Source organism: Thunnus maccoyii, chromosome 14, assembly GCF_910596095.1.
Source record: "Thunnus maccoyii chromosome 14, fThuMac1.1, whole genome shotgun sequence".
In the NCBI taxonomy this organism is placed as follows: Eukaryota; Metazoa; Chordata; class Actinopteri; order Scombriformes; family Scombridae; genus Thunnus; species Thunnus maccoyii.
Genome location: NC_056546.1, coordinates 7,739,581 through 7,755,819, shown reverse-complemented (window position 1 = coordinate 7,755,819; position 16,239 = coordinate 7,739,581). Strand labels below are relative to the sequence as shown.

At 42.1% G+C, this 16,239-nt stretch overlaps 1 protein-coding gene across 1 annotated transcript in view; it reads right to left on the bottom strand.

Annotated features, from left to right (window-relative positions):
• LOC121912203 (homeobox protein Meis1) overlaps nucleotides 1-16,239 on the bottom strand; it is a 166,744-nt gene that overhangs the window by 125,036 nt on the left and 25,469 nt on the right. The window contains exons 3-5 of the mRNA XM_042434336.1: nucleotides 12,085-12,334; nucleotides 10,989-11,050; nucleotides 5,084-5,165 (exon numbers count right to left, since the gene is read on the bottom strand). The gene's annotated coding sequence lies outside the window, so the exon portion shown is untranslated. The remainder of the gene's footprint in view (nucleotides 1-5,083; nucleotides 5,166-10,988; nucleotides 11,051-12,084; nucleotides 12,335-16,239) is intronic.

The following is a 16,239-nucleotide window of genomic DNA, read 5'->3' as shown; positions in this document are numbered from 1 at the left end:
CTCTCTCTCTCTCTCCCTCTCTCTCTCCTCTCTTTGGAGCAGTGGCGTCCCACGTCATCTTCAGGTCATAATGTAACATGACACCGGCGGTTGCAACAAGGCCGACCGGCCAACCCGAGCGTTTAAGACCAATGAATATCATTTGCTCCCGGTAGGTTCCCTGGCGCTTTCAGACGCTACCACCGCCAGACTGAATCAGCGTTCGCGCCTGTCATGTCTCTGATGTGACGGAACACACACACGGACACACACACAGACACACAACAGGCCAAAAAACACCCTCACACACCCACACAAACACACATATACTGTACAGGCACACACACACACACACAGAGCTGCACCACGGCCTGCAACGTGCACAGACACTTTCAAAGAGAAGCTCAGCTCCAAAGACAGACACTTGTATGCACACACATCAACACACACTGCTGCACACACAGGATATTGTCAGCCTCCAGAGACCACTTTGTTGTTTCTGATGCTTCTGTCATCCTCAATACACTTCACGCTGCTCTTACAAATCCAGAGATTTCTCACATCTCACACTTCTTATGCCCTTTTTAAAAAACCAATAGCTTTCAAGGGTTATCACCATGCAAACCACATTAGGACCCTTTACAGGTGAAAGCAGCCTTGGTGAGATCCCCTCCCTCATTAGGGGGATTAAAGACTGGGCTGCCCTTCTCCTGGGCTAGAAACAGCCACAACAACCCCCTCGCCTCTCACCTCAGCTCTGGTTTCCTGGCTTAGACCCCTGTTTAAATTCCCTCCTGCCTCTGAATATGTCCTCCCTGGGGATCCCCAGGGCTTTGATCAGCCACCCCCAATGGATGCACCCGTCCACCTCCACACACACCCCTAACCCCATCCACCACACCGCTGGGGGGAATAAGGGGGCTGAAGGGGGTCAGGGGTAACGCTGCTGGAGATAAGAGAGAGGAGGCAAAGAATGAAAGGGGAGGGAGGTCTTGTAAAGACCAGCTGAGGTTGGGTAAAGGGGTGGATAAGCGGGAGGGTGGGCTAATGAACCCCACTAATACCCTCTCCACACACACACACACACACACACGCACACACACACACATTTAAGTAGCCTAATTACCTGCCTGATCTGGTGCAATGACAGCACCTGTAACAAGGGGTCAAAGCGCACATTTGGGATGTGCCAACAACCTTGTTAAGGAATATCTCATGTTAATGAGAGCTAATCATGTTGCGTATTTAGTTTCATGCTAATAGGACAGCATGTGATCTTAAAAAGATCACTAGTAATGCATAGATCAGGCAATATCTTTTCATCTTGAAAGTAGCGCTTGCCTGCCCTGCACTGGACGGGTGCGCTGGCTTCACAAGTCAGGTGCTGGGTATAAGTCTTACACGACTGAATGTATATCACATGTATTCGTGCACAGCAATTATAATCAGCTTTTGACATGCAAGAAGTACTGTATAAAGCTCATTTGCATTGGCAAAGGAAAGATGTGGGCACATGAAGACAGACCTGAATTTTCTAAGACGGACCTGATTTTTACTTACCCACAGGAAAAACTCTGGGCTCTAATAGTTCAATAGTCTGAGCCACTTTCTCTAGAAAGTATACCAGGCCTGTTCAGATTTCCTCGATCAAGACCCAGGTTTGACTTCTTTACCTGTATTTAACTGTGTCGTTTAATTGAAACAAATCCCCCTCCATGCAGGGAATTATAGAGCAGCTTTCTTACACAGTAAAAGCACCGTGTATATACAGGAAATCTATTCCCAGACAGCCAGGATATCAAAGCAGATCATAGATAGAGGAGCTTCCAAACTGCTATCTCATCAAATTAACGTTTATTAAGATAAAATGATGGTCCGATAAAAACGGGAGTGTGTGACAAGAGCAAAGAAAATCCTCATCTCACTTCAAGAAAGAAAAGCAAGAACCGCCTGAGGCCCGAAGCCGTGACCAAACACAAAGTTTTCAGAGGAAGTGATGAAGTAAAACGAGGAAAATGAAGGAGACACAGAACCAGTGTCACATTGGAGCCAAACAATTTATTTTCGTGATTTGAAAATGGCAGGTGAGCCACTTATCATACATTTATTCTCCATTAAAATACAACATCATGAATAACGATACAGTGCAGCATTCTATACTAACTACCCGAGTTAAGGTTATGACAGAAACTAACCTCACGCTAACTAGGAAACACTTAACCCGAAGCAACAATCTGACAAGCTCCCATCTTGGACATACTGTAGCTTAAGTGAGTTTCTTCTGCAAATGGCCACCTGCACTTAGTGCGGCAAGTATTAATGTTCTGCTTTTAATGCTGAGTGCTCGTTAAGTTCCTTGAGGTCAATTCATTTTCGAAATGCCAAACCATCTGCATTCAAACACAGAAATCATGCCCGCATATCATTACATCGAGATAGATCAGTCGACTTAACGTATCTCATCCCTCTAGCTTTGACGATGATGCCTCGCTAAACAGCTCTAAACAAACTCTCTCAAAGCCCTGATGAATAAGTGAAGGGATAAAAGCTACATCGATACCATTCTAACGCATTAACGTGCCAAATAAATAAATAAGTGGTGATGTGCAGGAGGGGGGGGGGCGGCTTTGCACATTCTTTTGTACATTGAATCTATCTTATCAGAGCGTGTAAAAATAGCTTGACAGAGGCTAATTGTGCTTGTTGCTGAATAATGGATCACAGCGGAGAGGGCCTTCCTGGAACTGGGGCGGGTACGGCTGTTCCCTGCTGAACCTACGGGTTCCTCTGCCTGCTTTTGCCTTCAGGTAAAAAATCTGCCACAACCCCTCCTCCTCCTCCTCCTCCCTCTCTTCCTCCCCCCACCCCAACTCTCTTCTCTTCCTCCTCACTCCAGTTCCTGTTCATCTTCATCCTCCTCTGTCTTTCTCTTCCTTCTTCTTTGTTAGCAGGTGTCCAAGAGTTTTTTTTTTTAAACGTTAGAGGCTGAAGCCAAATGGGGAAATCAGGACAAAAATGTACAAAAAAGTTAAATGTAATAGTGCAGGGGCAAAAATGAATGAATTTTCTTCTGTTTTATTATTACATTTGGGTGTCTGGTATTTCTGTATCACTTATAACAACAACTATCCCCTGCAGGCCTCTTTGGAGCGGTCAGAAAACAACTGAGCATGTAGCTTGAAAGAGCAGGAAGAGTTAGCATCTTGCAGCCGACAGTGAGAGAAAATGCAGTCATCACGTGCATCAATGCAGCACTAAAATATATATCAGCCGTCGCAGTGGATAACTTACTGAATGAGGTACAGTAGAAGTAAGAGGTACAAACTGAGTGTTTATGCATTTACACCATATACACCATCAAAGTTGCTCTTTCCTAATATTTTTAGCATTCAGTCTGTACAGCATGAACCCAAATTCTTGTGTTTAAGACAACGGAACAACAATTAAATTTAAAAAGTTGTATTTTCCCTAAACCCTGACAGCAAAAGAAAAAAAAACTAATCCTCTTACTCTGCACCACCCACAAGTGAGAATAAGGCTTTGTTGGTAAATACCCGTATCAAGTTTGTTGCTTCACATCTAATATGGCATCAAAGTTGTCGTCCATGTGACTGGGAAAGTTGAAAGCGTGAGGTTGCATCTTTGCATAAACGTCTTAGCCGCTATCGTCTCATCAGAGGAATGTGTGTGCAGCTGATGGAAGAATGCTTACACTTATTCCCTTCAACAACTAAAGGCTTGTTAAAAACTGCTTTTCCCCCTATCTGTCGTTTGAGCTGTGTGCAGCTAATGAATCACGCTCTTTGGCAAGTTGAAATATTCTTTGCTGTTGATGTCAACGAAAGAAAATGTAGCTGTTTTTTACTTGAAGTTGAGACTGACACGCTCCTTTCTAGCCTGAGTAAGTTTCATGTCCTTATGGGTTTGAGAAATCTATTCAAAATCCATCCAAATTTTGTAATGAAAGGCTATCAATCTGGAATCACTTTGTAAATGAAAAGCTGATGTTTTGCGGTAATGCGACACTCGCCCGGTACTCTATTTACTGTAACTGCAGTAGCTTCTGATAAACTAGATAACAGCTGTGATAATTGCTTTGACAGACGTAACATCGCTTAGACAGATAACTTTATCTTTCATTACTCTGATTTTACACCCTTTGTAGCATAAATCAAGATAAACATCTCTGATAAGACATCTTTGTTGAGTAGTGTATATCAGTGTCTCTTAACTGAGCAAAAAAATATTGAAGGAAGTTTGGACAAAATACCAAAAGGGGCTGTTAATGTGAGTGTCCATCACTTTATCTGTGTGTGTGTGTGTGTGGATTTTGATGTGCTGCCCTGCTGCTTTGATAACAACTCATATTTTTTTCTCTGATAATTACAAACCCCATTATCTCATCTCCCTCATCCAGCTGTCCGAAACATGAGTTGTGTTCAGTGTTAATGAATTCTGTTGCTGCTTGTTTTGATTTGTGTGGCAGGACAACAACTGCTTAGAGAAAAGGAAGCATGTAATTCGATTAGGCAAGAAATGTATGATATAAAAAGAGGATCTTTAAGTGGCTTATCTGTCTATCTACCCATCTTCCTATTTTTAAGTCAAGTCAAGTCAGTGTCATTTATATAGCGCCTAATCACAACAGAAGTTATCTCAGGGCGTTTTTCACATAGAGCATGTCTAAACCATACTTTTATTCTTTTATTCTAGTTACTTATTCAATTCAGTATAATTACATCCACTCAGAGAAAAGTCAACTTGGCCTGGCAAATAAATCCAGCAATTTATATTTGATTCAGTCTTAAATAGACATTTAACACTTGTTATATAATATATTTGAGACCTAATCTGTTTTTATTTTAACACACCGGGTAGCTAAGAAAAACTTTTTCATAAGCGAGATATTATTATAATATTATTATGGTGTGAGAACGGAGCCTGTCAGCTTATGTTGGTTCTTAGCACAGTGAGAACAGCATTTAAATAAATATGTATTATTATCTAAAATAAATTTTGGATACTAAGAGAGAATATATCAGAATGATCCGCACCAGACAAGCTTTCAGCCTTGAAACTCAGCTGTATTTTCCACTGTGTTTACCTCTTATGCTCCTTGGTGCATTACACAAGCTGCTAGAGTCCAGCCAGGGCCGGTCAGTTGTCCATTTATTTGTCCATAAGGCCTGATGGGAGAGGAGACCACTCTTATCAATATTTCATATAATCATATGATGTTGTGTTTGGTCAATCTGCCTTTTATGGTCTCGTGCTATCTTAAGCTGAAGCCGTCAGTACTTAGGGCCACAGAGGAAATCAATGGGAAGGATAACATCAGTGGCCTGCTGGTTACTGTAAGTTCAGCATGACTATGTTAACATTTCCCGTAATGTTGACATCACAATGTTGTTACGACCCACTGAGGGAAAATTTTAGATAAAGCAATATGTTTTTAATGGGACCCATGTGACTGCAGAGCCTCTTAATGTTTGACAAAAGAAAAGTTCTGTCTGTCTTGTACATTTCATGTTTACATCAAGTAATTTGTAACATTATTATTGATATTTGTGTGTTTATATGTGTGTGTTAAATATTGTATAAAAATGTATTTGTATTTTCTTCACTCTATTTATTTTACTATAGAGTATTTAACAAAATCCTAAAGGAAGAGGATGAACTCTGCCTTACTTTCCCATATGACTTATATAAGCTGTTTGGGTTGCCATCAATGCATCCTAATGCTACCTGACATTTCCGAACTGTTTTAATATTCGAATATTATGATCAACGGCTCGTAATGCAGGCCGCATGAATAATTTCAGTGTATTTGGCGGAGGCCTGATTATTTGAAACAAGTTCTGTTCTGGGCTTGCGGGGAGCTGGCGGATCCAGAAACACCATTAGCCAGGTGGTATCCCATGAATTAAAAATAGCTGAACACGGTTTTCCAGTCAGGCTCCTTCACTGCCCCCCCCCCTCCCCCAAACCCACCCACCTCCTCCCACCCTAACTCCACCCCCCCACACACACAGCACACACAGTGTTTCGTGACAGAAGGCCGCCTTCCCTCCAACCTGATGAAGAAATCTGCCGGAATGAAAAAGAAAGAGAGAGAGAGAGAGGGAGAGAGAGAGAGAAAAAAAAATCTGCCAACTGATCTGGACACAGATACATGACCCACATACCCTCTCGCTCGCCCCACCCATCCCTCGCCATGGTACGTCTGTCATCCGAGGATGTTTTCACAATGTTTTACCATCCAATTTTTTAGAAGTGTACTTCGGGGACGTGTGAATTAGATGGCAAACGGGGAGAAAATGTGGCAGAGACACCTCGGTGGAGCTGCGTTAGCGAGCTGTCATGAAGCCCGAGACGGCGCCCGTACCCGCCACCACGAGAGCGTTCCATAAAAGGTTGAATTAACATCGAGGTTAGCCTCAACTCAATTCACATCAACTGCTTCCCGCCACCCACTGCCGAGGACTTGAGGACTGATTCTAATAAAACATCTCCATTTAAACCCTGTGGTGGGATTAATGTCTGATTTATGCTACATAGGTTGTCTTACATCCCAATGAGCAGCACAAGAAAGAGCAGAAAGGAAGTAGATATGAATAGCAAGGGAGATAGCTGAAAGAAAGGAAAGAAAGATACAGTAAGAATGATGGAAGGAAAAAGGAAAGAAAGATTGTCGGAAGAAATAACCAGACAGATAGAAGAAAGAAAGGACAAGACAAAGGGGAAAATAAAGCAAGGAGAGCAAGAAAGGAAAAGAAAGACAAATGATAAAGCGGAAAAAGTAAAAAAGGAGGAAAAAGTATAAAAGTTGAGGGATGAAGAGGTTGAAAGGAAAAGACAGAAAGACAGCTGGAAAGAGAGGAAAGATAGCATGAATAAAGGAGAAAAGAAAAAAATGGCTAGTAAGAGGAAACAGTACAGGAAAAATAGAAGGAAAGTCAGGAAAAGAAAGATGGAAAAAAAAAAAAACACACAAGACATTGCTGAGAAGCTACAGTACTAAAATAGAAGGAAAAGGAGAAATGAAGAGATGGAGCACTGATGCGCCACCATAATGCAAGAGCCTCCCAACAACACCCTGCATGTTCTTCGCTGCCTGCTGTATATTTAATAGCCACTCCATCATTCTGCCCCCTTTCCTCTCTCTCTCTCTCTCTCTCTCTGTCTCTCCATCCCTCCGTCATTCCCCTGCTCATCCGCGGCTTGCCCAAGCAGATGGAGATTGTAAGGCTCGGTGGCACATTCCAGCATCGCAATCTGTCTCCACGCGCTCGAATCCGGGGGAAAAAGGCCGAAGTATTTCCCCACATTGTGCACCGCATATGCGACGCTTTAGCTTGTGCTCGTGTTGGGGAAATAAAAATCAGCGGAACGGCTCGGAGTGGCAACATGTCAACACAGACAGACAGAGGGAGATAGGGGAATAATTGTTGGGGAATTAATCAGTTGGGAATGCTTTTCCCTTATGCCATCCTGCGTGGGTGAGAGTAACTGCAATGCCAAATGGAGAATTAAATTTACACCATTACAAACATGTTTATCTTTATCCCTATGCTCCGTGGTGTGGGGGTAAAGTCTGTGTGACGCCAGTTCAAAGCATTGTCACATTTAAGCGTGTCACAAACTTATCTCCTTCAGGGCTTTTTGCCATTGTCTGTCAATAGCATAAATAAACAGGGAAATAGTCTTGCTAAAAAAAAAAAAGTAGGGAGGATGTTGATACAATTTCTTTGACAACAATGCCCTCCTTAAAAAAGTGAACCACAAAGAGTCAGAGGTCACCACCGCCACAATTCAAACAACCGCCAATATGACGGTTCTTTTATTTTTGCTATTGAAGTTTTTACTTTCTCAAAACTCTCCACGTGATGAACTTGTTTTGTTAAAAGTGCTTCATAAATAAATTTGTCTTGACTTGCCCTGTGGGTAGCACCAACACATCATTTCCATATTCACCTAATTGTGTCAGTCACTCATCCTCAACAAAACAGCCTTTCCAGGTCAGAGAGATGCTTCTCTTGCAATTTTCAAAGTTCGACACAAACCAGAAGAAGGAAGGATACAGAGAGAGAGAAAGAGAGAAAGAGAGAGAGAGTGTGTATGTGTGTAGAAAAACAGCCTGTGAGGTGGCGACTCATGACACTGACAACGCCAAAAACTTGGTGGTATGAGGAGAAAAAAAAAAATTAACGACACTAGACAATAAAATTTTCATTCACTCTACACACCCAAGGTGGAATAGGCGAGTCGCAGCTGCAGCGTGACGTGTAAAATGTGTTTGGATCTGGCCTGCAAACACTGCCGAGGAACCCATGAAAGATGCATGGGGCCACTGGAGAGGTATAAAGAATTTAGAGATATAAAGGATATATGACAAATAAATCAGGATGCAAATCTCACCGGGTGCCACTGGGAGTTCTCCAATGAAAACGGCCTGAATAATTGAAGAGGAAGAGGAAACATTTCATCAATGAGAAGAGCAGTGCAAAATGCTCTTCCCTCCATTTTCTAAACCTTTCTTAGGGGGGCTTCTAGTCCTTTAAAACGACAAAGCAGAAGGGAACTCCTCTGTCAGACACCAGCGTGCGAGTACATGAAACTGTCTTTGAACTTAGACAAATGCTTGCACCAAAGCTGTCAAAATCATGGGGCCTTTTGGGGGGAAAAACAAAACATATTTAGCAATTGTGCCAAAATTGAGGAAAAAAAGAAGGATGGAAATGTGAGACAGAGAAAACAAAAAATAAACTAGAATCCAGAGAGGCTTTTTCCCAGTGTGACACCACTACTCAGACTCTGAAAGACATCTTCATTTTTAAAATTCTTCCTCACCTCTACTAGTAATTTAGCAGATGGGATCACTGGGCAATTTTCCTAAAGAAAATGCTGCTTTGTTGCTATCTTTCACTCACTATAAAGGTGAAATGATACTGAAAGTCTATCACTTTCCTTCCTGGTCATCCCATCTCATACTGCCCTTTCTCTCACTTTTGTTTTTCAGTTTATGTCATCACTACTGCCAAAGCAATAAACTAAATATAAAATTTCCAAACAAACAAGTTACATATTTAAACTTTGTTGTTCTCGCCATAAAAAGAGCAGACATGGTGAATGAGGGGGAGAAAACTTTACATAATGACTCTTTTCTTGCCAGTTCAGCCAGACGCTCCACATCGAGGGAGGGGAAAAAAAAAAAAAAACGATCCTAACGGGAACTCATCACCATGGTGAACCTGGGTTGCCAAGCGCGACTGTCTTGGCAACAGCGTCACCAGGGATACTGGCTCCCCGTAGATGGGGTTCATTGATTAGAGTTGGAGCTCACCCCAGAGTCCTTGGAATCATTAAACACTGTAGGTTTTTTTTGGAGAGGGGGGGAATGAGAGCCCAGGGAATTGTGGGAAGGACTCAGAGGTCATATTCATTAAGAGGTTGGAGGCCCTGTTCTGAGTCCAAACTGTATTTCTCTCCCTTTCATCCACCTTCATGACATCATTGGTGAGATAATTATTGGATAACCTTCATTATAGAGATCTCAGTTTAAGTCTGGTCTTATGTTGTTATTGCTGTATAAACTTTACTGCTGCTTTGCTGCAGGAACTGACTTCACTAAGAAGATGAAGGTCAGCCTTGAATTTTGGTGATTGTCTGGCGTCTTCCGTTTTTAGCCGACCAAACTGATTAATGAATTGATTTATGAATGACACCACACATCCAGCAACCCTTAAATCCCCTAAAAACTTGGTTTCAAGTCTTAAAGGGGCAGCTGTGGCTCAGGAGGTAGAGCGGGTCGTCCGCTAATCGGAAGATCGGCGTTTCGATCCTCAGCTCCTCCAATCCACGTGTCGAAATGTCTTTGGGCAAGATGCTGAACCGCAAATTGCTCCCAATGGCTGCACCAGTGGTGTGTGAGTGTGCATTAGATTAGATCTTGATTAGCAGGTTGACACCTTGCATGGCAGCTTCTGACATCAGAGTATGAATGTGTGTGTGAACGGGTGAATGTTGACATGTACTGTAAAGCACTTTGAGTGGTCGGAAGACTAGAAAGGTGCTATATAAGTGCAATCCATTTACCATTTAAATAATTCATTGCAACATTAAATATTCATGATTCAAATAAGCAACAATCAATGTTAAAAAACACCCTTAGGTATAATATACTGAGAGTTTAACTTAAAAAAAACTAATCTACTTCATCAGGACTGTGTGGGTGTGGTTTAATTAGATTTGACTGACAGCGACCAAACAACCCACCGACTGTCATCAAGTTTCAAATGTTGCTAAATCCTGACTGGTGCACAGAAAGTACGTCACGTGCCCTTTTTCCAACTGAGCCCAACCCACTTCAAACCAGTGAGAGGAGCACAGAGGAAAACAGAAACACAGAAATCCCTCATGTGCATAAACCACAACTATTCTAACTTTGGCAGTAATAATAATAATGTGCTCATGTATGATGCTATCGCTCCACTCATAGTAAGAAACAGATTGAGAAAAAGGTTTTGTTTGATGTAGCTATCTTAATGTAATGAATAATTGATCAAACTTAAGAGTCCTGGCATCACATTATTATATTAAGTATGACGTAACAACAGAATATGATTGGAGAAAACTATTCAGCTATCTAAAACTGGATTGTATTTAAACTGATTCATCAATGAACAAGCACACTTTTGACGTTGTGTGTGTTGCTGTCCGTCAAAGGCAATTCTAACATTGTATTATCAGAAGACAACAAAAGAAAATTCAGATGATGACAACTCTGAAACATATATCCCAGCTTTGAAATTCTTCAGTGTCTTTAAACCTTTCTACCCTTTATCAGCCCAATCGAAATACCAATTACACAACAATTAAATTAAAAATAAACATTATCTATAATGCTTCAACACAAAATAGCACCTGGAGCACTAATAGGGTGTCTTTTTTTCCTTTTATCAGTTGTAATTTCAGACTAATTATACTTCCTTTTAAGGTATTTCACTGACCTGACAAACCATCTTTACATCAAAGAAAGCAGCAGCGTGAGGGGGGAAAAGAAGCAGCAGCTCTAAAAAAGAAAACCTCACTTGAGATTCACACTTTTCTTTGGTTTTCCTCTGCCTGAGTGGTCACAACAGAAGTTGGCTCGACACAGAGTCCTGAATGATCTGTCATCCTGAGTTACATACAGGTATGCATATGAGCTGACATGGCACTGTTGTGACAAATGCACAGGCTCAGTGTCACATCTCATACTATAGAGTGACTGACATACCAAAGAACATATACTCACCACTTGACACAGCCTGTCTACACTCTTTACATTTTAAATGCAGCTCACTTGACAGATCTAGTGTGTCCCTGGATGTGGAACAGTTTCTGCACTTGTAAGTCCTATTGATGTGAGTGAGGAATCTGTATTTTACTGCCCCGATTCTACACATCAAGATCAGTTTACTAGTCATAATCACTGAGTCAGCCTGTGAAAACAGGTGTATAATGTGGCTCTGAAGGAGCTGTGTCAAGTCTGAGAAAACAACGCCGGTGATGTCATCTGGGTAGTCTTCGCTTGGGCTTGGATACAGCTTTTTTTGTCAGAATAGTCTATATATAAAATGAAGGCTACCAAGACACTACCAAGAGTCACGAAAGTCTCATCTTGGCATCACTTTTGGTCATTTTAATCATTCATTCAGTCATTTTTTGATGGGTTTTTGCATAGTGTGTAGTGGAGACAGTAGAGAAGCAAAAAAAACTGCCTTTGTGTGTTTTAAAATTAGACGAAAGTTCACTTGGTAGGGATGACTCTCCTGTTGTGATGCAAAAAATAGTGCATGTCTATTCCAAAGTTGCACAATGTCAGCGTGAAGCTTGCCTGGAAAACCGAAAAATGTGAGTGTATTTGCATGTTTTCCAGTGTGTGAGAAAAATGTCTGGGTGTGTCTTTCCAATGAAAACCAACTTATGAACAGTCTTAGCTTGAAGAGTGTGTCCATTTCCGATCTTTCTGTTTTGTGCGTGTGTGTGTGTGTGTGTGTGTGTGTGTGTGTCTACCCATTCGACTCTGCCTGTGTGAAAGAGGGGCATGTGTGTCAGGGCTACCTTGAAAAGGAGATGAGAGGAACTTCCTCTTCTTGGATCAGGCACAAAGCAGCAGGCAGCGGTGTGTGGGAGGGGCAGGATAGCGGGTAGACGGGGTGACGGCCAGTGCCAGGGACGAGGGTCTTTGTGTGTTTTGTTAGCGGTGGCGGCACCCCTCAGGTCCGGTGGACACACGCCTGGTTCATTCGACGACAGCTTTGTCTGGGCTTGGAGGGCAGCCATGAGCCAGGCGCGCAGGTTGTCGTGACAACTGTGCAGCGAGACAAACACACACTTTGACCCACGCACGCAAAGAATAGATAAAGATGAAAACTGGTGAAGACAATCAGCACAGTTCATGTAGTGATCCAAAAAAAGCACTCGTATGTTTCACAATAATGCGTGTGAGTGTTAATAAAAGAAAAGTAAAAGCTCGAACTATGACATTATCGTTGATGTCAAAAATGTTTTTTTCTAATGTCAGAGTCCGAAATAAAGCTGAAAGCGCAAAGTTATTTATTGGTTTAAGTCTTTGTGGGTTCATATATTATTATAGATTTGTGAGCGTTTGTCTGCCGGTGTCTGTTTAACCACTTGTCTCTGAACCCCGTTCACCTGCAGCAGCCGGACAAAGGAATGTGTTCGGCTGCGCTCCTCTCCAACCCTTGTGCATCTTTCAACCCTAAACTATGCAAGGATCTTGGAGAAACAGAGCATCCGTTGACAGCAGGCGCTCCTCCAAAGACATGCTTCTCATGCCCTGTGGAGGCCCCCTGTACAGGAGACTCCGTCCCCCCCCCATCCAACCCTCATTCTCCCCTGCAATCAAAGACAGCTTCATTATCTGCTGACTAATTTTGCGCCTGCCCCCAAGACGACTCCCAGGTAATGGCGGTGCAGGTTTGGCCTCCTCCCCTGTACCTCTCTAGAACAGCCGCTCTGAGACTTTGAGGCCACAAGGCTGCACCCCCACCCCCCCAACAATGGGCCCTCTCAGGGGCCTGGGCCTGCTTTGCGTCCCCCCCCCTTCCACCAACCTGCATGGGGAGGAGGGGGAGAGATCTAGGAGAAGGGGAGCAGGGGGAGATGAATCTTGAATCTCCGCAGCAGGAGAGGAGCCAGCACTGGGACAGGCGGTGATACAACATTTGAATGCCCCGACCGGGGACACACCGTCGTGCCTCTCCAATTAAATTATCCAGTCCACAATGGCGAGGCCTCGAGAATTGACACCTCCATTGAGAGTGTGTCAGCAGCTTTGTGGGGACCGACAATTTCCATCTCTGCAGAAATAGATTTGCTCCCAAGGGGAGCAACAATAGCAGGGCAATCCTTCTAATGCTCGTTTTTGGGAGGAAAATAGGGATGAGAGCTGGGGATTTGGAAGGTTTACTTACAGGGACCGAGGGAATTGTCTGTACTGTGGAAATGATAATATATTTGAAGAGTCTGACAAAATACAACGTGGGAAGAACGTGTTGTTTTTCAGGTGTAAGCAGAAATCACTCTCGACAGTGTAACACGTTCCAATAAATTTAATCAAATGCACTTTAGCGTGCATGCAAGAGCAGTGATTTTAGTTATTTAGCAGGGTTTCCCTTGGCTAGGGTTAGTGAAATTTAGAATTCACTCAATTCTAGTTACAATATGTCTTTAAGTAGTAGAAAATGTGTCAAACAGCATTCCCCCATTTGTCAAATGAATGTGTCTATCCTTGCACAACATACAAATTTGATAGGCTATAATTTCTTTCCAGAGGCTCGCTCATCACTTGGGAACAATTTAAATTTACAAAGCAGTACTTCCTTCAGTAATCGCCATATCTTTTGTCAGTTTAGTCTTTACAGAGATAGACAAAAGAAAATTAATTCAGGTTACAAATCCAAAGATGAGAAGTCTACTAATGGAAAACAATGAACCTCTTTATAACCTCAACAACTGCTGGTTTAAGTTTCGTTTAATGTTTTTGGCACATTCACCATTATTTCAAAGTAGAGAGTGACAGGAAAGATTGTGAAAAATAAGGGAGTAAGTGCAACATGTACTGTATTAACACTGGACACACCTTAGCCCACTGAGCTGCCAGAACACCCACATTATGTGTATTACAGTGCTGTTGACATGAGGCGTCTACAAAATCAAAAACCTGTCTGACACATAACAGCTCAGTTGGGACACCACACACGTCTCCAACTGAAGACACAGGCATTGCATTGACTGCCAATTCCCCCAGGCAAAGTTTGGAAAACACACAACCTGACACCTCCAAAGTGAGCGTAACCAACTGACACGTCTGCATACTGTAGTTTTCCTCTTTTCAGCGTGGAGAAGTAGAGTGCATGCCAGGAGCAACTGGGCGTCCAACACTGGTTTCTTTTAACAATGACTATAATATATCCCTAAACTTAACCAAGTCATTTTAGTTGTCTAAGCTTAACCACATATTATCCATAAAGGTGACACATCAGAAAACACTGAAAGAAAATTACAGGCAAAAGTATATCGTCTGAAATGTTCTGTTTGGTACTGCAAACGTCAGTAAACAGAAGACGCCTGAATCAAATCAATACTTATTGTGGGCAGCTTTGCCTTTAAAACAGCAGCAGTTCTCCTCAGTTCACCTGCACATAATTTTTCAGGGTACTTGGCAGGTCGGTTGTTCCTGCATCTTGGAGAGGTTGCCACAGTTGTGCTGTGGATTTCGGCGTCTCAGCTGCTTCTGTCTCTTCATGTAATCCCAGACAGACTCCATGATGTTGAGATCAGGGCTCTGTGGGGGCCAAACCATCTGTTGCAGGACTCTTTGTTCTTCCTGTTGCTGAAGATAGTTCTTTATGACTCTGGCTGCATGTTAGATCATTGTCCTGCCGTAGAATAAATCTGGGACCGATTGGACGCCTTTCTGATGGTATTGCATAATACATAAGAATCTAAACATCTAAAAGTGCCTAAAACTTTTTGCACTGTACTGTATTTTGGCTGACACGTAACGAGGACTTGCAATAGAGCAATGAAACAGTGTGCCACTAAGTAAATTTATTTTTCAACTGTAAAACTCAGTACACAACTTGGTCACAACCAAATTTAAAGGATTCTTACTGAAAAAGTTGTAAACAAAAATGTACTAGCTGATATACTATTTTTTAAACCCTAAAATATAGATATCAGTATCGCCCTAAAATATCCATTATCAATCAGGCTTTACTAGAAACTGATTCTGCCATCCCCTGTGCGTGGCAAGTCAGACGGATTGAACGACAATCTATGACCAATCGGCTTCCATGGCTGAAACAAACCGTTGTTTACACTACATTTGAACTCCCCTCCCCTCTCTTCTCTTTTATCAATCTTCAGAGAAATCTTAGCAAGACTTATTCCTCTGCCCACATAAAGACACAGTTGTTCTGTTTGAATCAGTCAATACAAAGTGAATATGATGGACAAAGCTACATGGATAATACGTCTGTCTTCCTTCTCAACACTAAGTGGATGCTGCTGAAAAGGCGAGCCTTTATGTCTGACCCCCAGAGGTCAGACTGATACGAGTTAGTGTGTCTGCGTGTGTGCATAGGGGATAGTCTCTATCACTGCACCCCACCCAGCTGTTTTTCCACAGCCTGAGGTACCTGGCAGAGACGTGGCTGTTGATCTCGTTGTCTACCTGGACACATAAACCAGGAAAATCCCATAATTTAGGTATTAAGTGGCCGTTGATGTGATTAAAAACTATCATGAATAATTTCACGAATGCAGTGTGACATTTGCGGGAGTTAATCACGGAGGAACAAAGAAGAACAAGGAAAGCCTCGATTCCCAAGATAATATTTTTACAGATTGGATTCCTCCACAGACGTTGACTGACAAAGTTCACTTTTTTTTTTCCATAATTGCATAAATAGCAATTTGTTAACTACCCGCAGAGTGGAAGTAATTTTCTGAATCAAAGAAAAATATCTGTTATGTTAGTTATATATTAATCAAATAGCAATCTGAATAGATGAAGTAATATATTAGAATTATAGTTGTACATATTATTCTTGCTACAGGTCACATTTGATAAATAGATCAATTTATAGTAATAAAACATAAGTTGTTTCCTGATGTACTCTGTTAAGAGAAACCTCTGAAAGCCCAGAGGATTTTCTTTGTCCAATCAGAGACATCAGAGGGTCCAAG